Source organism: Loxodonta africana, chromosome 6 (genome assembly GCF_030014295.1).
Source record: "Loxodonta africana isolate mLoxAfr1 chromosome 6, mLoxAfr1.hap2, whole genome shotgun sequence".
Classification (NCBI taxonomy): Eukaryota; Metazoa; Chordata; class Mammalia; order Proboscidea; family Elephantidae; genus Loxodonta; species Loxodonta africana.
This window is the reverse complement of record NC_087347.1, coordinates 133,162,327-133,189,100: the sequence shown is the minus strand read 5'-3', so window position 1 is coordinate 133,189,100 and position 26,774 is coordinate 133,162,327.

The following is a 26,774-nucleotide window of genomic DNA, read 5'->3' as shown; positions in this document are numbered from 1 at the left end:
ACACCTTGAAACAAAACACATCAAAATGCCAGGGGGCTTATTAAAAATGAAAACTGACCTTCTAAAATAAGTTGACCCACTAAGAAACAAAAATATTCAGTAGTGATGCAGAGATTGATTGAGGCAATGGATAAAGTTATTAGGCCTAAATGTTATCTAAGGAGGACATACTAATAGCTACCATTTGTTAAGCAACTACTGTGGATGTGGCTTTATTCGCCCTTTTTCTTTGACCCAGATCTGTGTCTAGGAAAGTCGGCTGATAGTCACTTATATGGAATAGACTTTAGTCTTAACACACTAGGATCTTTACAATGCAATAGACATCATTATTATTTATCAAGGCCCTGATGTGTGTGGCCCTTACCTAGATGTCACTTACTTGCTGTATTTACATAGGAACATTCTTTAGTTTTCTTGTATCACACCGTGTAGCTATCATTTATTATGTGTGAATTATGTATGCATATGGTATTCTCTTTGAAACTCCACACCTAATGAAATGACACAATCAAAGTAACTATAATGCTAGACACCATTTCTTAAATAACGTCTAAGTATGCCGAACTCTGCTAAATCCTTTATACCTATGGGTGATGGTAATATTTGCCACTACATGTGAAACACATTCTATTTGCTGGACACCATGCCAGCATTATTCAAACTGGCCCAATAAACCTGAGAAAATTTTGCAGTAAGTAAACTGAAGCTCAGAGAAGTTAATAGTGTTGTTCAAGATCACACAGCTAATAAGTATGAGGGCTTAGAATTTAATTTGGGCTAGGCTGATTCTGAAGCATTAGACCCATGTCTGCGTGTAAGTATGTGAGTGTATGTGTGTGATTTCATGTGTGTGCACGTTAACACAATGCAGTCAGTGATTTTATGCCAATCTACACGTCAGAATTAAAACCTCATGACAAAATATACTCATGCACTCATGGACCATGTATATTCACAAACTCACAGCTGACCTTTTCCGAGGCAAACTTTTGAGAACCAACAAAAATTACACATTAATTAGAGCTATAAAGGTCCTCAGAAACTGTGTCTGATGTATTTAAATACTGACTAAAGTGATAGATTTGATTTCATATTTCAAAATGAATTTATTCTCCTTCAAAGAAACATATTTTTTCTCTTTAACGACCCAATTTATGGGAAATGTGAACCATGGCTCAGTACCTAAGAAATATAGCAATCATATCTTTTTGTAGGTTAAAAAAAATACAAAACAAAAGCAAAAAAAAAAAAAACTGAGTTTCTATAAAGCTGGCCAAAAAAAAGTGGCCACCAGGATCTACACAAGTAGTCCCTGACTTACAATGGGGTTCTGGTCTAACGACTCCATTGTAAATTGGTTCTGACATAAGTTAGGATACCTCCTTTTTTTTATTATTATTACCTTTTATTATCAGTATCTTCATGAATCCAATCCTTTTTTGTCTTTGGTGGTAGGAAGGTAGGAAACTTTACCTATAAACTTACAGATATATTTTAATGCATACATACATAAAAAATACACAAATCATAAAAATTTACTCTAACGGTGAAGAATTGGAGAACTTTGGCATTTTGTCAGTTGCATTAATAACTCCATTTGTGGAAGGTTCTGGATCATTTAGATTTTCCTTGGGAATGGTGATGTCTTTTCTACTCAGAAAATAGTGAGAATGGCTTGTACACTCCTTTTCTTCTTTTCTTCATACATTTTGTGGTAACATGTCACTGCTTCCTGGATCTGCCTATTGACTTTGACAAAGCAATCAGCTTTGGGGTTCATGTTCTCAAGCAACTGAAGCCACTGATTTAGTTTGGAAAAAACTCCAGCTAATTCTTTCACTGTAAAATTTTTTGACAAGTTCTCTCCTTCCTCTTCCCCATTATTTCTTTCTTCAGCATTTCTTCCCTCTTCAAAATCCATTAAGTCCTGAGCTTTAAATTTCCCTTCTTCATGATCTATGAGCTGTTCCACATCAGCGACATCAATCAAGTTCTAAACCCAGTGTTCTTGCCATACGGGTGATTTTGTCACCCATCTCTTCCATCATATTATCCTGATCAAATGCTTAGAGCATGTTCACATAACCAAACAATTTTTTCCATATCCCCTGCATGCATTTTCTTCCCAGGAAGGTGTAATGTTCCAGATACACTGACGGTTATAAAAGCAGTTAGTTGTAACTTGAATACTTTGTCAGTTGGTGACTACTTGTAGTCAGAATCAAAAAAAAAAAAAAAAAAAACTCGAGTACTTAACCATTTGCATCATCCAGAAATTCCTCCTGTCCATGCTAGCAGGTATATATTTCAGGTTTGTCTGGGCACTTCCCAAGGAGAACCAGATACCTCCCTTTCCAGTTCTTGTCTATTAAACACAGCAGCTTCCCCTTGGTCCCTAATACTTACTAGGGACAAGAGGAAGTTACTGTGTTTAAATGCAGTTTCATACTCATCAATTATCCTCATCAATTTAGTGCATCGTCTAATATATTTATCATTTTAAAACTTTGAAGATGGTGTTAAAAATTATCTTAATTTTATAATGGAGGAAATTAGGGAATAGAAATGTTTTGTAATTGCTCCAAACTAGGAAAGCAAGTAGATGGATGAGCATGGATTCATAGGCAGATCAACTTGTCTCCAAAGATGACATTTCTACCTCATCATGCATTTCTTGAAAACGACTTTAGGAAGAATGTGTAAGTTAGTAAATTAAGCCTTCTTTTTTAATGTACATACATTCTTCCAAACCCTTTTTGGCCTCTATACAAAATTTCCCTTTACTTTATTGGACTGCCTCATTCACTCAGCCAATAACATAACAATAAATATGCTTTCACATAAGCAATTTTAAATGATTGTATTCCCTTTGCCAAGGGGCTATGCAATAAGAAATCATATCATTGCCTAAAAATTATTGAGACATCATGATCTTTCAATGGAAGGAAGAGTTTTGATGGAGAAAACTCTGAGAAATTATACCATGTAGGGGACGAGTCATCTACTAAGCATGTATCATCGGCCAATATAACATCCAGAAAAAGGAGTGTAGTCTTTGACAGTAGGATAAGCGCAGTGTTTAACACGAGTGGTGGTGCCACTTGGTTTCTTGCTGATCACATCACAATTTAGAGTAGTGGCAGTTTAAATCCTGAATAAAACTTTCTAAAGTGACCAAGATACACTACAGAAAAGGAGTTAGAGAGAGGCAAAGAAGGTGAAAGACACATAATTCAGGACATGTAAAGAGAAGAGTTGGAAAAAAAAAAAAAGATGGTATTTAGTCTGTGGAAAAGACTAAGGCGGACGTGATTGCTGTATTCAAATATTTAGTAGGCTGTATTAACAAGGAACTGCTGGGCTTATTTATTTATTTATTTAATCACACTAAGAAGGGCTAAGATCTGTAAGTGGAAATTATTAGGATCTAGTTCTGGCTTAATGGAAGAAAGCACTTCCAAAGAATTAAACTTGTCCAGAAATGGAATGAACTACATGGTGAGGAAGTGAATTCTCCTTCACTGGAAGTGTGCAATAAGAGGCTACGTGGCCATTTATTTGGAATTTATGCATCTAGTTAGATGTATAATCTCCTAATTAATATAGATGACCTAATCTCCCTTTTCTTTCAGAGAGTCTGTGATTTCATACTTGGCTGTGACTGTTCCTAGAAAGTTTTACTGTGTTACTAAAGCCTGAGTTAACACAATTTGGTGGATCTGCGACCAACTTAGCAATTTCTTGATGTTTTTAGTGTCTTGTTATTTGTTATACACTACTTTGAATTCTATTATAGTTGGAGTCAATAAATTGACTCTCATCATTATTGGTGACCCTAGTCCCAATCCAGCTTCTTTCCTTGGAAACGGAAAGAGAGAGCCATAAGGGCAGTTGAGGTGAGGACCAGTAACCATTTTGAAGGATGTTTTTTCTACACATACTGTCTTGTTTTCTTTCTATTTTCTCTTCTACTCTTCACAGTTTGTGAAATTATGAAAACGGTTTTATACATTAGAGTGTTGGAAGAGAATTAGGAACACATTAAAGGCAATTCTGAAATGGGTCTGTCTCCAATGTTGTCACTAGGGTTGGTGTCACCCAGTGTGGTAACTCATGATGTCACCCCCCCATGCTAATTGTCATAATATTGTAGCTAAAACACAAGAAAGCCTGACAAAATCAGTAACTATAAAAACACAGATAGCAACGAAAACAACCGCATATGCTGGTAGCTCGTGCAGACAAAACCACATGACTCAAAGCATCATTGTAATTGGGTAATAATGACAGCTCTGACTGGAGCGCATTAGAAGGTTCAAAAAGTAAATTAGCATAGAGTTTTAGCCTTTATAAGCTGGGCTTACAAAATATTTTTTGGTTGTAATAACTAACTACAAAGATAATTTAATAAAATAATAAATTTCTGCTGAAACACTGCACAAAAATTGTCTAGGCAGTCATTTTGGCGTCACCCCTTCTGACAGTGTCATCCAGTGTGGTCCACACTCCCCACAGCCCCTAGTGACACCACTGTCTGCAGCATTTCAAGGTTGAAGACTGGTAGGAAGTGATTACATACACAGGCACAGTAAATCTCCTATTTATTCAAGAAAAAAAAAATCTTGTTTTACTTCCACAGAACTAAATGGATGTTCAAATATGCAGAGCGAGAGCAGATGTAGCATATTTCAGTAGACCTTTTACTTGCCCCTCTGGTTCTGAAGATACACAGAAATACAAATAACACTTTCTGTTCTGGTGGAAAAAAAAAAAAAAAAAACAGTTACCATTCAATCAACTCCCAATCATGGTGAACTCATGTGTGTCAGAGTAGAACTGTGCTTCATAGGGTTTTCAAAGGTTGTGATCTTTCAGAAGTAGACTGCCAGGCCTTTCTCTGTAGGCCCGTCTAGGTAGATTTGGACTGCCAACCTTTCAGTTTGTAGCTGAGTGCTTAACTGTTTATGAAACCCAGCAGTATCTCTACTGATATAGTCCTGAAAAAAAAAAAAATTGATAAAGAAGTTGTACCACTGTCCTTTTTACTTTGGTGCTCATCATCTTTCCAGAGAAACATATTCTAACAACCTATACATTTTGATTTAAGTAAAAATTTACAATAAATATTAATGCATTACCTTAATATTACAACTGCAATAAAGTACAATGGAGAAGTAAGAGTATTAAGAGAGCCCTGGCTGCTTGAACATATTAAAGTCACATTTAATTAACTCTGGGCCACTCAAGTCTTAATTTTCTTAGCTACATGCTTCCTTTTTGCCCTCCTGCATTTCTGAACTTTCTTGATTTTTTTTATGTGCATTTTTAAAATTTTCTTGTTTAAATAGTGCTTTGCCATCTCTTCGGAACATTATGGATTTCCTACTTGCTTTGTTCCCCATCACTGCATTGCATTGACATGCAACTTTTTCCAATTTTTATTGCCTGATCATTTAATGTATCTCTTGTTTATTATCTTTGCCATACCATTAATAACAATATGTTAAATGCCTCACAACTCCAATCCCCATGGCACCTCAAAGGAAAGCCTCCTGGATGAATGAGATTCTATTTAGAATCAGACATGAGATCTAGCCCATTGCCCGTATTTCAATCCATAAGACAGTGCTTTAAAAACAAGCCAGGCTAAATTCATGATTTACAATGATCTAATAGAATTGATATGTTTTGAATGTCAATTTTTTATGATTTATTTAGGTTGTTGTTGTTAAGAATACACACAGAACCTATATCATTTCAACAATTTCTACACTTGTATTTCATTGATTACATTCTTTAAGTCATACAACCATACTCACCCATTTTTTGAGTTGTCCCTCCCCCATTAACATAAAATCATCACTTCTTATGTTTCCTAGCTAATCTTTTGAGTTGTTGTTGTCAATTTGATTGCATATAAAACAGCAGAATGCTCAAGGTGGAGTACTTTACTTTACTAGTTAAGCTAAACTACTGTTTGGTTTTAAAAAGACTCCAGGATTATTTCTGGTTTAACATTGGAGACTTGATTCTCTAGGCAATAGTTTCAGGGGTTCATTCCCTGACTCTCCATGGCTTCAGAAAGTATGGATTCCATGAGCATTGAAATTCTGTTCTGTATTTTCCCCCTTTTGATCAGGACCCTTCTATAGAATCTTTCATCAAAATGTTCAGTAATGGCAGCTGGGCACCACCCAGTTCTTCTGATCTCATGACAGAGGAGGCAGTTGTTCATGGAGGCAATTAGCCACACATTCCATTTCTTCCTCCTATTCATGGCTCTCCTACTTCCTCTGTTGCTCCAGGGAAACAGAGATTAATTGTTGTGTCTTGTACAGCCATTTGCAAACTTTTGAGACCCCAGGCACTGCGTAATGAACTACGAGGTAGAACAGAAGTGCTAAACACTTTATTAGGCCACTTAACTGGGATAGCTCATGAAACCATTATCTGAAACCTCTAAACCAAGGAAGGGAAACCCATGATGTGTTTGGTTGTACATAAGCAGCCTCAGCAGTTATGGTATTTTTACGAAAATCATGTGTGCCTTCTAAATTTGTTTGCCAACTGCTCCCTCCCATCTCAAGGTATTTTCATACGCATTTTATGCTAATTTTTTACAGCAGCATGGAAAAAAAATTGGTGTAACTGCACTTACAAAAATACTTCAAGCAAGGAGGGAGCGGTTGGCTAACCAACTTAGAAGGCATAAGTTATTTGTGTAAAAATATAATACTTATTTTTTCATTGTTATATATATGTATTTGTCACACAACTTTTGCCAATTCGACTTTTTACAAGTGTACAATTTATTGACAGCAATTATATTAATCAATTGTGCAACCCTACCTCTAATCAATGTGATTTTTCCAACACCATAAACCAAAAGTCAGTACTCCATGAGCAATAACCCTGCTTTTCCCCTCCTTTCTGCCCCTGGTGACTACTAATAAACTTTTGTCTCTATACATTTACCTGTTCCTGTCTTTTGATGTAAGTGAGGTCATATAATATTTGCCCTTTTGACTCAGTATAATATCTTAAAACACCATCCATATAGTAGCATGTACCAAAACTTTGTTTCTCATACTGGCTGAGTAGTATTCCATTGTGTGGATATATATTTTGTTTATCCATTCACCCTTTAATAGGCTTTTAGGTTGTTTTCACCTATGGCTATTGTGAGTAACGCATTGGTCTACAAGTATTTGTTTGAGTCTCTGCTTTCAAGTCTTTTGGGCATATACCTAGGAGGAAATTTGTGGGTCAGGTGGTAGTTCTAAGGAGCATTGGTAGCACAGTGATTAAGCACTCAGCTGCTAACCGAGAAGTTGGTGGTTTGAACCCACCAGCCGCTCTACAGGTGAAAGATGTGGCAGTCTCCTTCTGTAGGGGTTACAGTTTGGGAAGCATTATGAGGCAGTTATTTTCTGTCCTATAGGGTTGCTATGAGTCAGAACTGACACAATAGCAACAGGTTTGGTTTTTTCATGATAGTTCTATTTTTAATTTTTTGAAGAAATGCCACATTGTTTTTCATAACAGCTATGCCATTTTACATTACTAACAGCAATGGATAAGGGTTCCAATTTCCCCATACCCTCACCAACATCTATTATTTTCAATTTTTTTAGTTTAATCTTCGCCATCCCAAACCAAAAAAAAAAAAAAAAAAATACAGCCATTGAGTCATTTCCAACTTATACTGACCCCACGGGACAGAGTAGAAAGTCCTATATGGTTTCCAAGGCTGCAACTTTTAGAGAAGCCGACTGACACATCTTCCACAGAGCAGATGGTGACCTTTTGTTTAGCAGCCCAGCACCTAACCACAGCACCACCAGGACTCCTTCTAACCATGTTAATAGGAGTGAAATGGTATCTCATCATGGTTTTGGTTTGAGTCTTTGTGATAGCTAATGGCATTGGGCAGCTTTTCATGTGTTTGGTGACCACTCGAAAGCTGTCTTTGTTGAAATAAACATTTCACCAAATGCCTTTGCTCATTTTTTAAAAGTATTTCTGTTTTTTTTTTTATTTTAATTACTAGTAGGCATTTAAATAATGAAACAGAAATCAAGGCATGTGGGTTATAATAGGCACAAGACATAAAAAAATTGGAAAAAAAAAGCCTCAAGTATTTATTTTCATAGTATAATAATAGAATCAGAGCCTAAATAGCTCCTCCTCCTTTAACAGCTCTTCAAATAACATTTTTTAAGTTTTCTCACCATCTTAGTAGCTTTTTGCTGGTAATTCCCTTTTTTGTCAGTAGAAGCTCTAAATATTGCTCCTTGAACCAAACAAAATATATCCAAGATGACTGTTTTTTTTAAATAAAAAGTAGATTTAAATTTTTAAAAATGGCAACCTTTATTAACTTGCTTAATTTCATAAGAAGTTATGCATTATTAAGCTTCATTTTTTGGTCAGCTGAAGCTAACTATGAAATATTTATACCATCTAAGATTCAAATAAAAAATAAATTAGGTATATTCTGTGATAAAATTTGGTCTGTTCAAAGCTAAGGTTAATTTCTCGTTATGGTTCATAGTTTGGGATAACTACCAGAAAAAAATGAAACTAACATTTTTCACCATATTATGAAATATTTTTGGTGGAGTAATAAGATGTTTAACTAATTTAAAATAGTATATAGTGATATTAGTTTGGTAGCCAGTATATATATGAAGCTAGCAAGTTCCCCTTTGTTTATGAAGCCATATATTCCACTTTCAAGATACATATGTATATAATTTTATTGTGTTTTAGGTGAAAGTTTACAGCACAAATTAATTTTTCATTCAAAAATTTGTATACAAATGGTTTTGTGACATGGGTTGCAATATTCTCAATGCGTCAGCACTCTCCCCCTTTCCCTTTTCACCGTGGGTTTTTAGCGTCCATTCATCCAGTTTTTCTGTCCCTTCCTCCCTTCTGTCTTTACTTTGGGGCTGGACTTGCCCATTTGGTCTTGCATATTTGATTGAACTAAGAAGCACAACCTCACGTGTGTTATTGTTTGTTTTAAAGGCCTGTCTAATCTTTTGGACATGATGGAGACCGCATCTTACATACTTTGGACATGCTATCAGGAGTGATCAGTCCCTGGAGACGGACATCACTCTTGGCAGAGTACAGGGTCAGCGGAAAAGAGGAAGACCCTCAACTAGGTGGACTGACACAGTGGCTGCAACAATGAGCTCAAGCATAACAATGATTGTGAGGATGGCGCAGGACTGGGCAGTGTTTCGTTCTGTTGTGCATGGGGTTGCTATGAGTCAGAACTGACTCAACAGCACATAACAACCTAATTTTTTACAGAAAGGTAGGCTTTGGGAGTGACTTCAATTCTGAATTAGCAGGGTGTCCGGGGCCATATTCTCAGGGGTTCCTTCAGTCTCTGTCAGACTGTCTAGTCTTTTTTGTGTGTGTGAATTTGAATTTTGTTGTACATTTTTTCCCCACTGTCCAGGACCCTCAATTTTGATCCCTATCAGAGTGGTCAACAATGGTAGCTGGGTACCATCTAGTTCTTCTGGGCTCAGGCTGGCAGAGGCTGTGGTTCATATGGTCCATTAGTCCCTTAGATTAATATTTTCCTTGTGTCTTTGGTTTTCTTCATCCTCTCCTTTGCTCTGAACATGATGGAACCAATAGATATGTCTTAGATGGCCACTTGAAAACTGTTAAGGCCCCAGGTTCTTCTCATCAAAGGAGGATGTAGAACATTTTCTGTATGAACTATGCTATACCAATTGACCTAGATGTCCCCTGAGACCATGTCCCCCACCTCTCAGCCTCAACAACTTGATCCCTCCAGGTATTTGGGTGTGTCTAGGAATCTACTATGACTTCATCTGGGTCAAGTTGTGCTGCCTTCCCCTATATTGTGTGTTGACTTTCCCTTTACCAAAGTTAACTTGTCTACTGTTTAGTTATTAATTTCCCTTCCCCTTCCTTCCCTTCCCTCATAAGCATCAAAGATTGTTTTCTTCTGTGTGTAAACCTTTTCTTAGGTTTTTATAATAGTGGACTCATACAATATTTGTCCTTCTGTGATCACTCAGTGTAATGCTGTCCAGATTCATCCATGTTTTGAGATGTTTCACAGATTCATCATTGTTTTTTTATTATTGCCTATTATCCCATTGTGTGTATGTACCATAATTTGTTTATCCATTCATCTGTTGATGAGTACTTAGATTGTTTCCAACTTTTTGCTATTGTGAACAATGCTGCAGTGAATATGGGTGTGCACATGTCTATTCGTGTGATGGCTCTTATTTCTTTAAGATATATTCCTAGTAGTGGGATTGCTGCATCATATAGTATTTCTTTATCGAGCCTTTTAAGCGGTTGCTTTTTTTTTTATATCATTTTCCATAGTGGTTGTATCCTTTTACATCCCCACCAGCAGTGTATAAGAGTTTCAATCTCCCCTGCAACCTCTCCATCATTTGTTATTTTTTTTGTTTGTTTGTTTTTTTGATTAGTGCCAGTATTGTTGGGATGAAATAGTATCTCATTGTAGTTTTGATTTATATTTTTCTAATGGCTTATGTTTACAAGCATTTTGTTATGTGTCTGTTAGCTCCCGAATGTCTTCTTTGGTGAAGTTGTCTGTTGATTTCCATTGGCCGTTTTTTATTTGTATTATTTGTCTTTTTGTTACTGTATTGAAGTATTGTATAGACTTTAGAGATTAGACCCTTGTCAGATATGTCATATCCAAACTTTTTTCCCAGTCTGTAGGTCCTCTTTTTACTCTTTTGGTGAAGTCTTTTGTTGACCATCAAGTGTTTAATTTTTAGGAGCTCCCAGTTATTTAGTTTATCTTCTGGTGTTTGTGCATCGTTAGTTATGGTTTGTGTTGTATTTATATCATGTATTAGGGCCCCTAGCACTGTCCCTATTTTTTCATCTATTGTTTTAGGTTTTATATTTAGGTCTTTGACCCATTTTAAGTTAGTTTTTTGTGTATGGCATAAGATATGGATCCTATTTCATTTTTTCACAGGTGGACATCTGGTTTTGCCAGTGTCATTTCCTAAAATGATTCTCTTTTCCCCATTTAATGTACTTTGGTCCTTTTTCAAAGATCACTTGATCATAGGTGGGTTCATTTACATCTGGGTTCTCAGTTCTATTCCATTAGTCTATCTGTTTGTTGTTGTACCGGCACCAGGCTGTTTTGACTATCATGGCTGTATAGTAGGTTCTGAGATCAGGTAGTGTGAAGCCTTCTAATTTGTTCTTTTTCTGCGATAATGCTTTGCTTATCCAGGGTCTCGTTCATTTTCCTATAGAGTTGGTGAATAGTTTTTCCATCTCATTAAAGAATGCTGTTGATATTTGGATTGAAATTGCATTATATGTGAGGAACACTTTTGGGTAGTATTGACATTTTCACAATAATGAGTCTTCCTATCCAGAAACATGGTGTATCTTTCCATTTATGTAGGTTTTTTTTGGTTTCTTGCAATAGTGTTTTGTAAATTTTTGTATAGGTCTTTTACATCACTCTTTTAGGTTTATTCCTAAGTATTTATCTTTTTAGGGCCTTTGCTCATTTTATTGTTGAGTTATTTTTCTTTTGTTGTTACATTGTTGAATTTATTTATATATATATATTTTTTTGTTAGCAGATTCTTAACAGATATGTTGCTTCCAAAGATATTTTCCCAGTTGATAGCTTCTCTCTTTACCTTTCCAGTAAAGTTTTCTGATGAACAAAAGTTTTTAATTTTAATGAGGTCAGCTACCTGGCCAGCTGACTGGAAGAGAGCCATATTTACACCCATTCCAAAGAAAAGTGATCAAGCTGAATGTGGAAATTACCGAACAATATCATTAATATCACACCCAAGTAAACCTTCTTTTTATTGTGCTTTAAGTGAAAGTTTACAAATCAAGCCAGCCTCTCATACAAAAATTTATATACACCTTGCTATGTACTCCTAGTTGCTCTCCCCCTAATGAGGCAGCACACTCTCTCTCTCCACCCTATATTCCCCATGTCCATTCAGCCAGCTTCTGTCCCCCTCTGTCTTCTCATCTCCCCTCCAGACAGGAGCTGCCCACATAGTCTCATCTGTCTACTTGAGACAAGAAGCTCACTCCTCATCCATATCATCTTCTATTTTATAGTCCAGTCCAATCCCTGTCTGAAGAGTTGGCTTTGGGAACGGTTCCTGTCTTGGGCTAACAGAAGGTCTGGGGACCATGACCTCTGGGGTCCTTCTAGTTTCAGTCAGACCATTAAATCTGTCTTTTTATGAGCATTTGAGGTCTGCATCCCATTGCTTTCCTGCTCCATCAGGGGTTCTCTGTTGTGTTCCCTGTCAGGGTAGTCATTAGTTGTAGCTGGGCACCATCTAGTTCTTCTGGTCTCAGGCTGATGTAGTCTCTTGGGCTCATAATTACCTTGTGTCTTTGGTGTTCTTAATTCTCCTTTCCTCCAGGTGGGCTGAGATTGATTGATGCATCTTAGGTGGCCGCTTGCTAGCATTTAGACCCCAGACATCACTCTCCAAAGTGGGACGCAGAATGTTTTCTTAATAGATATTATTATGCCAATTGACCTAGATGTCCCCTGAAACCATGGTCCCCAAACCCCTGTCTCAGGTTGATGTAGTCTCTGATTCATAGGGTCCCTTCTGTCTCTTGAGCTCATAATTACCTTGTGTTCTTGGTGCTCTTCACTCTCCTTTGCTCCAGGTGGATTGAGACCAATTGATTCATATTAGATGGCTGCTATGCTGTTAAAATTTTGCCGAAGTTAATTCAAAAACAGTTGTGGCCATGTATCAGCTGGGAGCTGCCAGAAATTCAAGCCAGATTCAGAATACGATGTGGAAGAAGGGATATCATTGCCAATGTCAGATGAATCTCGGCTGAAAGCAAATAACACTGGAAAGATGTTTACCTATGTTTTATTGACTATGCAAAGGCATTCGGCTATGTGAATCATAACAAATTATGGATAACATTGTAAAGAATGTAAATTCCAGAACATTTAATTGTGCTCATGAGGAATCTGTACAGATACCAAGAGACAGCCATTCAAACAGACCAAGGGGATACTGCATGGTTTAAAATCAGGAAAGATGCGTGTCAAGGTTGTACCCTTTCACCGTACTTACTCAATTGCTGAGCAAATAATTCGAGAACGCTAGGATTGGAGGAATACCAATTAACAACCTATGATCTGCAGATGACACAACCTTACTTACTGAAAATGTAGAGGACTTAAAGCACTTACTGATAAAGATCAAAGACTACAGCCTTCAGTATGAATTACACCTCACCATAAAGAAAACAAAAATCTTCACAACCAAACCAATGACCAACATCATGATAAATGGAGCAAAGAAGTTTTCAAGGATTACATTTTATTTGGATCCATAACCAACACCCATAGAAGCAGCAGTCAAGAAATCACATAACATATTGCCTTGGGCAAATCTGCTGCAAAAGACCTCTTTAAAGTGTTGAAAAACAAAGACGCCAGTTTGAGAACTAAGGTGCACCAGACCCAAGCCATGGTATTTTCAGTCACCTCATATGCATATGAAAGCTGTACAATGAATAATGAAGAACAAAGTATTGATGCCGTTGAATTATGGTTTGGGTGAAGAACGTTGAATATACCATGGACTGCCAGAAGACTGAACAAACCTGCCTTGGAAGAAGTATAGCCAGAATGCTCCTTAGAAGCAAGGATGGTGAGACTTAGTCTCACATACTTTGGATGTGGTATCAGGAGGGCCCAGTCCCTGGAGAAGAACATCATGCTTGGTAAAGTAGAGGGTCAGTGAAAAAGAGGAAGACCCTCAGTGAGATGGATTGACTCAGTGACTATAACAATGGGCTGATAGCCACAATTTTGATGATCTCTCAATAATAGGCAGTGTTTTGTTGTGTTGTTCATGGGGTCACTGTGAGTCAGAATCAACTCGAGGATACCTAACAACAATATTTATTTATTTTTTCTTTTAGCTTTTGTTATATTAATCCATTTTTAATAGCTAGACCCAATAGCCTTGCCCCTTTGTTCTCTTATAAGAATTTTTTAGTTTTATTTTTCAACTTTTGAATTTATTTTTGTGTCTTGTGTAAAACATGTATCTTGTTTCATTTTTCTGCGTGTTTAAATTCCATTTCCCCAACATGTTTTATTGAAGACTCTACCTTCCCCACTGAATAGACTGAGCACCCTTGTCAAATATCAGTTACCAGCGATGCATGGGTTTATTTCCCGTTATTGTGCATTTTTTATGTTAATAATAAGAATTTAGGAATGAGGTAATTTGACCTGCACTAATTTGTATTTTCTTCATCATAAAAACATTTTGCCCTTGAGCTATGTATATTTTCTCTTATTGTTTTCTGTTAATAGATATGTTTTTCATTAAATATTATAGATGATGACTGTAAGTATCAAATGTTATTTCTACATCCTGAAAGTACCCCAAAAGACTTCTCCCTGTCATTTTCTTTTTCTCATTGCTTTTCAAATTAGATTTATGGAAGACATAAAGATAGTGGCTTAAGGGTGATATCAGTCACATCCTTTCAATACACCCAGTTACCATCCACCTATCTAGCTCCCTAGGGAACTCTTATTGTACTTTATCAGTATATTTGGACATAGAGTCTTAATTATTTATCAAATGTACAATACTTACAGGAGAATTTATCCTACAAGATTATCATTTAGTTTCTCTTCTTTGATAAATCAAAATGATAGTCTTTCATGACAGATTTTTATTTTTCAAAAATCCTTTAAGATATTTCTATGGTTTACTTATTTTCTTAGCAGAACTATCTTTTACTTTAATGTTTCTATATCTCTTAGACAAAATTATAATTGACTTGGTGATAATCTTGTTTGGTTTTTACTCTTAGTTATAATATCCAAATTAAGATCATATAATACATGATTAAAGTACAGAATTTTGTAATGCTTCAAAATGTCTAAAACTGCAAAGAAAACTTTAATAACTTGAGACATCATTTGCTCATAGCATATGCTCTAAATCCAATATTAAATAGGAAACTTTCCTGAATGTTATAAAAAATTGCAGTAAGTGATGATGTGAATTGAGAAAAGATGACTAAAATAACTATAAATAATTTCATTAATATCATATTGTTTGGGTAAAATCTGGCCAGAAAACAAATCATGACTTCAAATATTTTTTCAGTAATTCTATGATTATGTGATTTAGTCATATCAACTTGTATCTGATTTGCTAATTTTCATATAATTCCAGAAAAATGTACTTTGTGCAACATACCTCAAAGAAGAAAATATATCTAATATTTTATAGAGAAAGAAGTAAATTGGCTAATTAGGTCTAAGATTATTTAAAGCTTCCATATTACTTGGAATCCTGGTGTATGAGGGGAGATATTCTGGGTAACTAAAGCTTCCATATAACCAAAACTTTAATAAAAATTCATTATAATATTTTTGGTTAGTTCCTTAAAATCCCTTTTCTTGTAGTTGCCTTCAATATCATGTAATATTTGGGGAAATTTTCAACAATGTTAAATAATAATAATAATATTTAAATACTAACCACAGCTAATTAAATTAGAAATGCCAAAACAGAGAAATGTTCAAGTATATCAGAAGAAAGAGCTACAATGTACAAGGGTACATATTTAAATTAGCAATTTTATTTTAAGGCCCAGCCAGGAAACTCTCCACTTGGGAAAGTGTATTTTATATTTTAGTGGAAAATGAAGTCAGATAAATTAATCAAGTTTAATTTCTGGACGACCTTGACAGTAAGATTGAGAAATATAGATTTGTTGTGCTATGAAATAGAGAACTCATGCTGATTTTTGATAAGAGACATACGGAGAAAAAGGAGTTGAGAGCAGTAAATCAGCTTGGAAGAACTCAGCTGTGAGGCAACGCATGGCAGCCTGTAGCCATAGAGACAGGTGCTGTTTGGAACATTTTTCAGAGGTGGGCTATGAAAGAGTATGTAAGCTTGAGATATTGCTATGCCATTTGTGGAAAATATAATCTGCCACAAACCATGACCTGAAACAGGACGTTCAAAAGAACGGGCAGGGTGGGGGTCTGGCATTGGATTTGGATTGCTTTATTTCAAGAATGTGGTGGGGAGAGGTTTCTCAGAATTTAATGAGGAAGACCTTAAATATTTAGTTAAAAAAAAACAAACAAGCAAAAACTTTTGTGATAGAAATATTAGACAGAGGGAAAAACTTAAAAGGAAACCAAGGTTTCTGTGCATCTCTGATCTAGTGTGGTCGGTGCTTCGCACACATGACCTTACTTAACCTTTCAAACAGGATAAATACATATTTAAAGACCATTTTATATAAATCAAATCTGAAAGCCATTCAGGTCTGAGAACTTTGCAAGGTTATAAACTAAGGAAGAGAGCTGAGTTTAAGGAAGGTGTGCGTTCTCTTCCATCTGCTACCCCAGGAGCCTAATGATAACTCTAATCGAGCTGCATCATTCTAACAATTACTTTTCTGAGAATTCGTTTGCAATCAGATTTGCAGTTGAGCATATCTGCATTTCTCCCTCCAAAGAGACTGGGCCAGGTTACATTTCCCATTTCCCTTTTTTTTTTTTTTTTTTGATTAGCTAGTGAGAGAATAAATTGAAAGTAACTAGGAGACAGGTGAGCTGTTCTCACGAATAGTTAGAATCGAGTGAGAAGGCTAGTAGTATACTTTTATTTACAGGCATGAATTCAGAGTGAAGGAAAGAAAGAAGGCTGCCAGAGTTGAACACCACTAACGAGCATCTACGATATTCCAGGCACTGTTCTGGGAGATGTCGTTATTCCTCCTGAGGTTCCTGGTACCTGAGGCCTGGAGACGTACAGTGCATTGTCCCAAACCACTCACCTATGGAAAGCTTATCCGTGATGAAAACCCATGACTTTCAAACTCCAAAACTCTTTTCATGCTGTTTTCTTTGGGAAACATAAAGATGATTTTTAATTTCTGGTAGCAGCACGAAACAAAATTTAAAAAACCTTTTATATTTGAAAAACTTGGCATTGATGCATCATGTCTTATACCAGAGAAATCAGTGGTAGGTGTTGGGAGAAAATGGCCAATGGGACCCTCACATCCCTACAGCTCTTCAAGCAGAGGCACCGACAGCCTTTGTTCCAGGCTGACAGCTGTGGAAGACAGAGACGGTGTCTTCCCCCAAAGCAGAGGGCAGATTTAATTACTTTCCTCGGCTGTGACACAAACTCACTGTGTGCAGCATCCACTTGGACCCCTTTGCTTTGCCCTGTGGAAATGGGGAGGGTAGGGCAAGGGAAACCAACGTGAATATAAGGCTCACACTGCTTTCTGCACTGTGAGTATAAACACCTTTGTCTCTGACTAGGGGGGTTCTCTCAGTGCACTGAAACGGCGTTGGGCTAAATTGTTAGCCTGCAAGTAGGGTAACTGTAGACCTAATGGATTTTTTTTTAGAGAAATATTTTACCTCTTCCCTCTTTTTAAGTGATAGGAATCAATTTTTTCCCTCCAAGGGAAACTTGGAGTGTATGTCCAGTAAACAAATTTCCCAGGTAAGTCTGGGAATGGATTCAGGAGATGAGAAAGAATAAGCATGAAGTAGGAAGAAATAAAAGTCACAGGTGATACTGATACCACCTTTCAAAACCAAATCAAACTTCTGTGGAGCCATTATCCTTGCAAACCGTATACAAAGTTGGTGTCAGCAAGTGAGGGATGAATGGCTCTGGACAACATGTTGTCGCAAATGACAACAATAAGATTGTCACCGATGTCTTCTTTCCTTTTCTTTTGTTCTTACTGTCAAGAAAATGAAGACTCAACCACTCTGCTACCTAAAACCAATGTCCAAATTCAATAATCTGCATATGTGTGGTGGAAGATGGAAAAATACAAAAACCCAACTCACTGAAAAATGTGGATCCCCAACAGGAGGAAAATTAGAGGCTTTATTACATAGATGTTTAAACGTAGGATGGAAAGGAACCGGTTTAACAGTCATAGCCATCTCCACTTTGAATAAAAGCATATTCTCATGAGTATTAGGAAAAGAACCACTACTGTTTTATCTTTTTTTTTTTTCCTATTAGAGAAAACAGGTTGGAAATATAACTTTATTTAAAACTCACTCATAAATGAAACAGGCATTTACATAAGGAGGCATGTCAGGTGAACATGTTCTTGATTCACACAGAAGAGAAACCTACAGGACACAAGCCAGTGTGAACATTCTTAGGTGGTTATAGCAGTTAATAACGGAAGTTCATAGATCTTTGTAATGACACCACATTATCAGATAAAGCCCAGCCTCCCTGGCATTCTATATAAGATCATCTAGGCTTCGTCTTCTGCCTTTTTCTAACCTCATCCCCCTCCCCCAGCTATATTCTCACGACCCATGATTGGTATCTTCTCACATTGCAAATCCACACACACACCTGTCTTCACCTGTGATAATCTTGCTGTCTGGAATGGCCTTTTCTATTGGACTTTGGTTCAAATATAAAACTGATCTCTGCCACATCTACTGCTCTCAGAAACCCTACCAATCCTCCCAGCCCCTAACTCTTAATTTCCTTCCAGCTCCTCACCACCAGAATCCTCTCCTCCAATAAGCCATCCCCATTTATTTAAGGTGATCCCATTAGGCCTCCAAATTATTTATTACTCCATCCTCTTTCAACTCCTTCTCCTACCACCCCCCATGACACAAGAGTAATGACTTTTCTAATGGGAGGAGGTTATTTTTACTTCCTTAGCATTCTACACTTGTTCCCTATATGCAGCCTTTATTTTATTGTATAAACGTCTCTCCATCCACATTTAAAATCAGGCTCCTTCCACCCTCATGACATTGATCAATCTGCTCACCAAAGCTGTAAGCCTCTTCCCTCTCCTTTACTTGTTTTTAAATATCCTACTAAAATTCCACCTTCTCTATAAAACAAATATTTTATGTGGATCATTAAAAAGGCTAACATTTAGGAAAAGCAGCACTCAGTGTACAGATAGTAAAAAAAATACTCCGTGATAGTATAGGTTCTTAGGTTACGCTATACCTCTCTGTGTAGATGGACAGGCAAACAGACAGATAGAAAAATAGATACATGTTTGCACATGTGTGTGCACACACACATTCACTTTAATTTTTTTTTTTTTTTCTGCTTCTTATGTTGAAGGTAGCTTTAGTTTAGGGCACGAGGTACCCACACTCAATATTAAACTTCCTTGCCTTCTCTTAACTAGACTTTCATATTCTCTTGATTCCATCATGCTATATTTTTCACCTTCGCCACCTTGCTTTGAGTCTACCATTATTTTTTTTGCTGCACTTTACTAAAACCATTTTCTAATTTGTCCTGCCGCTTCCTACTTTCAAGATATTCTTCAACTCTGATCTTGCCTAAAATTCTTCTGTGACACGTTATTATTTTCAGAATGTAGCTCCAAGTACTTAGCTTGAAACTCAAAGCCCAGTGTGACGTAAGTCATGCCACAGGTCTAAAGATCTCGTGTCCATATATAACCACCAGCTCAGCTGTTCTTTTTTTTTTTTTTTTTCAGCTGCAATGATCCGGAATTTCCGAAAAGTCATGTTCTTTCCTTTGGAGTGCTCTCTGTCAGGTAATGTATTCCTTCTCTACTGGAACAACCATCCTGTCTTTACCCTCCCGGCTAGCTCCTCCTCACCTTTCCTAATGCAGCTTAATCACCTCTTGGAAATATTTCTTATGCTTCCCAGACTGTTAGGTATTCTTGCTCTGTCCTTCAGGGTCATCTTGTGCTTACTGATTCTATGATAGTTGCTGTTCTGTTGCAATCATTCATTTCTAGGCTGCAGCTTCCTTGCCAGCTGGGCGGATGTGCTTCATTCTTAATAATAACTCAGAAGCTGGGCCAAAAAAAACTTACTGAGCAAATGAATGAATGAATGAGTGATTAACCCTTCTTAATTTCTTTTTTTTTTAATTTCTTAGACTTTCCCCACCTGAAGTAAGACACTTAGTATCGTCAGTTTCTCTTAGTACAAAACCTCCCTTTACTCTGATTGTGAGGGCTGGGGAATATTTATAGTTATTTTTGGTTCAGCTGGTTCAGGCTTCCGAGGAGAATTCAGCAGTCTTACAAACGAATGAGTCAGCTTCTCTGGGTACTTTCACTCTTTCTCTATAAATCTGCCTTCTGTCACCCTCCAACTCGAGGCTGTACCAAATCTCTAGTTTGTCTCAGATACGTCTTGCCCAGTTGCTCTATCTCTCTACTTTCTGGACTTCATATTTTCACTATTATCATCTTGTCTTTTCAAACTCTTTGAATCAGTGAACCTTAGAATGTACAAGATGGAAGCGACTTCAGCCATAAATTACTTATACTCTGTCATATTTGAGATGAGAAAACCAAAGCACAGAGGAGAGAGCAAGATGGAAACAAGGCCAGAATCACAGTCCAATCCTCTAAGGTAAGAGACGTTTGCCATCTGTTTGGCAGCGCACCTTCTAAGACCCCTTCGTGTGCTGCAGAAATCTCTCATTTAAGGTCGGCCTCTTACTCTAGCACTGGAAACGCCAAATGTTGCCTTCTTTCACCTCCCTGATTGCTAGGCAACGACATCAGAGGCACACACTGTGGCTTTTAAGTTGGAAGCTAGTGATGTGACTAAAATTGGGCTCTCCAGTTTCCTTGACAAGGGAGGCAGCTGCATTGTCTTTCCAGAAGCAACATTTGCGGTGATTGCCGTGGGTGCCCATTGATGAGGTGTGTGCTAATGTGTGAAACTCTCACTGCATCAGTTCTGTGACTTGATTTTGAACATCGTCCTTGCCTTTTTTAATTGATTAATTAATTGACTGATTGAATAATTGAGTGATTAATTAAATGCATAAATGTGTGCAATTTCTTCTCTCCTGGGAAGTTTGTGTTTTGCTTTGTTTTTAAGTTCTTTTCTTTTTTCCTAAATATCTGTTTGTTTTCTGCTCCCCACCCCCATGGATTTCAGTCCTTCATTTAGCCATTTAATTATTGTCATTGTTATGTTTATTTTTCTCAAACGCTTAGTGCTCTATGGATAGTCACATATGTGGTTAGGGAGAAGAACAGAGTTGATTAGTAGAAGAAGCTGCCAGGAGTTTCCTCTCCTTTCGCATAGGTCTCCTGGGTCTGAGGAGAGGACTGATTGTAAGCCCGTGCATATGTGTGGGCTGTTTTAGGTGAAATATTTCACCTCAGATGTTCAGAAGGGGAAGGCACATGAGATTACCTAGCCCACCCCAACTCCACAATTTCAAAGACTGAGTCCTTATGCTAGCACAAATCTAGAGTCCTCTATCTTCTCAGGCTGATGGTTAAATATCATGAGATGAAAAATCTCTCATTTGGGGTTAGAATAAACTCTATGATGCCTGTGACTACTAAGGGTGGGGTGAGGACTGGCCATCCAATGCTTGTGATTAATTATTCCCTCTGATTTCTGTCCTCTTCCTGTACTGGCTCTCTGTACCCACTAATATTAAATCAGACAACCTTCCCACCACAAAGAGAGTTCCAGCTCCCAGGTCCCTTCAGATTCTCTGGGTTTACATTTCTCACCACTGTCATAAAGCCCTGCCTTCTTTTTTTGTATTTCAGTATTTCATCAAAATCCCTGATATCCTTCATCTTCTCTGTCCTATTATTTATTTCCTTTTGTGTGTTTTCTCTATCATTTCAATGAAATTTGTGGAGGCAGACAGGTAAGCGTCATGAGTTAGTTTACATCTTTAGCAAAAATTCCCTAGAAGGCAATGAAACTACTAGATTTCACCCAGCTATTCTGAATAAAATGAAAAATAATGAGTCTAAAAATATTTTTAAATCAATTTGTCATGAGGTTCTGCTGGTATTAGACAGGTCTAGGTCTGTGGATCAGCATTTAGTGTGGCCCGCCTCAGAGAGACTCTGACCCAAGCTCCTGCTCAAAGCCTGGCCTCTTCTATTAAAAAAAAACTGTTGCCATCGAGTCAATTCTGAGTCATAGTGACCCAGTAGGACAGAATAGAACTGCCCCATAGAGTTTCCAAGGAGCACCTGGTAGGTTCTATAGCATCTCTAAAAGGTAATCTGGCCTCTGATTATATATACTTCTAATTGCTTAGCAAATAAATAATTGTTTAGCTAATAAATTATCGATAGATATGTGTTAGAGGAGAGGAAAAACAATGAAAGAAGGGAAAATAAGAGTAGACATTTTTAATATAATAAGTAAATTTGAGCACTCCTTATGTGCCAAACATTGTATCGGTGCTAGGAATAGAGTGGCTTTTGTCCTTATGTAGGTCAGCACCTCCGATCTCTTTTGCCCTAGCTATCAAATAATGGGGAATAGTGCATAATTACTGTCATTCCTGGCTACCACTCCCCTCTTCCTTAATAAATTTTTTTTTCTAGACTGGAAATATTTTGCAAACGTATAACACTCATGCCAATTAATTTAAGGAGGGATTGTTCCTGCCCAGGTAATAATTCCATCTTGCATATTAACATCCAACAGGAAGACAAGTGCCTTAGAATCAAAAGATGCAAAGACGTTCAGTGTCACTGCGGCAAACATCAAATGCAACCCCAGGAAAATATTTGATCATGAGTCATAAAGATCTCTTCTGAGTCATGAATTATATTTAGAGGGGGTCGGTAAACACACTTTGCTTTCAAGTTTTATATCTTGAGCAGACTCATTTTCTCAGGTATTATGAAGAGATGTAAATAGCCTAGGAACTACTTTTTGAAACATAAGCTATAAAATTAATGATCTCTGCCAAACATTCCCTCATTTCTCTTCACGATAAACAAATTGGACATAAAACAACCTGGTGAGATGTGCCTTTGCTGGTGGAGGATTATGTGTGTGGGGGGAGGGGTAGTCATTGGGTAGTGGGTAGAGATATAACCTTTATTTGGCAGGGGAGGAAAATAAACTGTGTTTTAAAGTATATTGGTCTAAAAATGACAAGTGTTCATTAGAATAGCTAACATGCATAAACCAAGACAGCCAAACTCATGGCGTCCTTGCAAGTTGGATGTGTGAAAGTTTAATATGAAAATCATGCCATTGGCAAGGTAAAAGGAGAGAAGAGATGTGAGGCTGTAACTCTGTCAGCATGGAGATGACTGCTCATGGAGGCTGAGGCTCTGCTGGAGCAGACCCATTTTTAATTTACTACTCACTACCAATTGCACAAAATGACTGAATGTTGCAAGGCATCATAGACTCTAAGAGAGACAGAAATCAGAAACCAAAGTACTTTGTAAGAAAAGATGATCATATTAAAAATCAATTTTATTTTCTTTTTTTGTAAAAACAAAAACAACTGTGTTACTTAGTCAAGTCTTAAATTTCCTGACACATATACTATTAGGAAAGAGTGTGCACACAAAGATAGTGTATATACAAACATACTTTTAAATACATACAGACACATAGTCATAGATAATATTTCCATTTTCTCATGGGATAAAATTTAACCTAATGTGGCCATTTTTATACATACCTCTATCATTTATTACACCAAAGCAAACTAAAAATATATTATTAATCCTATCAGAGGAAACCCTGGTGGCATAGTAGTTAAGTTCTATGGCTGCTAACCAAGAGGTCAGCAGTTTGAATCCACGAGGTGCTCCTTGGAAACTCTATGGGGCAGTTCTACTCAGTCCTAAAGGGTTGCTATGAGTTGGAATCGACTCAACGGCAGTGGGTGGGTTTTGAAGCCTATCAGAAGGATTTCTGGAATTAAAGCTGGCAAAGTGAGCATTGTTATTGTAGTTATATGTCTTCAAGTCAGATCCAACTCATAGTGACCCTATAGGACAGAGTAGACTGACCCATAGTGTTTCTAAGGAGCGGCTGGTAGATTCGAGCTGCTTTGGTTAGCAGCCTGAGCTCTTAACCCCTGAACCACCGGGTGCCCCATAATAAGCTTAGGTACAAGTATATGAGAAGTTCCTGGGTGGTGGAAATGGTTAAGAACTTGGTTACTAACAAAAAGGTTGGCATTTTACATCCACACAGAGAAACCCAGTGCCGTCTAGTCGATTCCGACTCATAGCAACCCTGTAGGACAGAGTAGAACTGCCCCCATAGAGTTTCCAAGGAGCACCTGGCAGATTCGAACTGCCAACTCTTTGGTTAGCAGCCAAGCTCTCAACCACTGCACCACCAAATGCATTAGAATCTAAATAATGCCTTACCTGTGAGGTCCAGAGGCATAAAATGTGGCTGGTATACTGTTTAGGTCAATGATAATGAAAAAGTTAACAAAAGCAAGCAAGCAATAGAAAAAGGAGACAATATTAAGATTAAAACAATATGGATCGTGATTAAAACACGAAAACCAAAAAAGAATAATGCCATAAACATTCAAAAAATAATGAGCACACCTGGAATTACTAGGCCAAGTCCAATTATTTCTAGAGGATGCATAAAACATTTACCAAAATCAAACTTAAGTGAATATGATAAACACAAAATGGCTAAAGATAAAAGTGTAGTTAATATAGCACAAAGTTCAAATGCTTCAGCTACTTGCATAATCTTGTTCCATGACCTTGGATGGCAGTTCACTCTCATTGTCGTCTGCTTCTCATTCAAGACTTTGATTAAACTTTAGTTTAAGTCTTTCAGTTGGCTGAACAGTCCAAGTAGAATCCACGTGAGCCTTCTTCATCTGGCACAAGTGGGTCCAAACTTTAATCCCCTGTAAATTAACAGTATAGGGGTTTGTTGAAAGGACCTTAAACTAGACTTCCTTCCCTTTAGGTTCAAGAGACTCCTTTAGCTGATATCTTTTCCAATAAACATAACCGTCAGACACAACACCAGGTGCCTTAATCTGTTTCAGGGTCTGGCTTTCAAAACCTCTTTTATCATAGAGGCTTTTTCTTTTGCATAATTAAGCCAAGCCTACCCTTATTCCAGCAAACTAGTCTGTAAGAGATTAGAATCTATAAAAGCTGAACCTTATGCAAGATTCATGAGATTCCAAGTAGCAATTTCAAAAAGGGTCAATTTATGGGGTCCAAAGGGAGTAGCCCTTGAGTTTAATCAAACAAAAGGGAGAGCTTTGTCCCAAGATAGGCCAAGAGAGGAAGTTAGTTTTTCTAACTGATTTTCAATAATACTGTTAACTTTTCCCACCAGCCCCGAAGACTGAGGATGGTAAGGAAAGGAAGCTTTGGAAAATTTGAGCAATTTTCCTTAATGACTTGACCAGTAAAATGAGTACCCCAATCATTACAAAGAATCTTGGGGCACCCCAAGTTGAGGTAATATTTTCTAAAAGTTTCTTGGCTACAAAGTAAGCAATTGCATGGCTGCTGGGGTAAATCTCAACCCAATGAGAAAATCTACAAAATAAAAATAACGTATTCATAGCCACGTGAAGGAAGCATCAGGATGAAGTCAATTTGCCATTCAAGCATAGAGCTAGTTGGAAAAGGATTTCAACATAGGATGGGGTAAGGGTGCGGGGCGACAAGGTTTGCCTGGATTAAATTGAGAACAGGTAAGACATTGTCTTGCTACCTGGTCTGCTGCCTCCCAAAAATGTCCCTAATGATATTGGCTTGCTAATTCCACTAATTTATATTGGCCTGCATTGTTATGTTTACGGGTATCTTGAGTCAAGGGAAGGTGTAGGGACTTAAGCATCATCAACTTGTGATCAGGGCATAGCCCCTCTTAACAATCTGTATTCCATTTGGTTGGTTCCACACGTGCTTTTCATTTTTTGGAGCCATAATCTGATGGTTTCTGAGGCAATGCCAGATAGTTCCTGTAGTATGAGTAATTTCCTCAACTAACAAATCCTCAGCAACTGCTGACTCACATAGCAAACAGGCTTTACAGGGACCATCTGCTTCCATTCTGACCACAGGAGTTTTTACTAAGGGAAGAAAGTCTAATGTTGAAATTTGGGGAAGATTCTCAAAACCATAGTAAAAAACATAAGATGGCTACTGAGCAAGTTACACAAAAATGTTGATTCAAACTATGGATCAGGTCACTGGTTTCCATAGGTCCATAAATGTCCAGTAACGTCTTAACCATAGGAACATGCAAGCTCCTTGGAAGGACCAGTCTCTGATTTGGTCCCATCCACAGACTAGTAATAGTGTCTTGAGTAGACTCAACCTGAATCCAGGAGGTGACTTAGTCATCTGGGGCCAACTTAATGAAGTGACTAAGGAGGTCATAGAGGCCCTGGTGGTGCAGTGGTTAACCCTTTAGCTGCTAACCATAAGGTTGGCAGTGTGGATCCACCAAGTACTCCTTGGAAATCCCATGGAGCAGTTCTACTGTGTTCTATAGGGTTGGTATGAGCTGGAATCAACTCGACAGCAATGAGTTTTGTTTTGTTTTGCCAAACAGGCCATAATTACTTGAGGATCAGAAGCTCCGTCAAAATATCCCATCATTCTCTCATTTGTGGCCTGACATGGAGGGAGCCAGAAGCTGCTCGCTTGGCGGAGTCATCTGGAAAGTTATTGACTTTAACCCCTTCAATTTGGGGAATGCTTTTGGTTGATGAGCTTGTATTTTAACTACTGCTATTTCTGAGGGGGAAACCTCCTTGGTGGCATAGTGATTAAGAGCTACACCTGCTGACCAAAAGTTCAGCAGTTCGAATTCACCAGGTGCTTCTTGGAAACTCTATGGGGCAATTTTACTCTGTCTTATAGGGTTGCTTTGAGTTGGAATTGACTTG